General features: G+C 51.6%; 1 non-coding gene across 1 annotated transcript; it reads left to right on the top strand.

The window, feature by feature from the left end:
- The first annotated feature begins 319 nt into the window (after nt 1–319).
- trnas-gcu (transfer RNA serine (anticodon GCU)) lies at nt 320–401 on the top strand. The gene has a single exon. It is a non-coding gene; the product is annotated as a tRNA-Ser (tRNA).
- The last annotated feature ends 229 nt before the right edge of the window (nt 402–630 follow it).

The raw sequence follows: 630 nt of genomic DNA on the forward strand, positions 1-630 counted from the left end.
TGTGTGCTCCGCCTGCTCGCTGAGCAAGTTGCCACCTTTACATATAATAGCAACATCAACACCAAGAGAAAGGGTGACAAATGGCTTTTATCTGGAACTTTTCATGTCCAAGGAGCTCAATGTGCTTTCTGTGTACAACAGGGCCACTGAACTCCACACTGGCCACTGAACCACAGCAGTGGCTTGCTGGCTTGACATCTCCCAAGGAAAATGTTGAAATCGCATGTGGAACAGGAAAATGACCCTCGAGTACGGGGGAAAAAAAAGAAAAAGATCATCTGGAGCGCGCCAACCCATGTCCGGACAGCCCAGATCCCTCGACGAGGTGGCCGAGTGGTTAAGGCGATGGACTGCTAATCCATTGTGCTCCGCACGCATGGGTTCGAATCCCATTCTCGTCGCGCTCCATGTGTGCCCGTTCGGCGTTGGCCCTCCTGTCGTTTGCTCCGGTTCTAGAGCCGTGCATTTTCTAGCGGTGGCTGAACATGGTATAGTAGGCTAACGTCGGTATCGAGCAGTAACAGTAACGGTATTTTCGTGTCGCTGCTGCCAAGTGGCTCTGGGTTGAGACCGCGTTTTCACTTACTTGCAACGCAAACGGAGAAAGCGATTTTTGACAGTCTCTCGAGA

The sequence above is a fragment of the Lepisosteus platostomus genome, unplaced genomic scaffold (genome assembly GCF_059453375.1).
Source record: "Lepisosteus platostomus isolate fLepPlt1 unplaced genomic scaffold, fLepPlt1.hap1 Scaffold_74_H1, whole genome shotgun sequence".
In the NCBI taxonomy this organism is placed as follows: domain Eukaryota; kingdom Metazoa; phylum Chordata; class Actinopteri; order Semionotiformes; family Lepisosteidae; genus Lepisosteus; species Lepisosteus platostomus.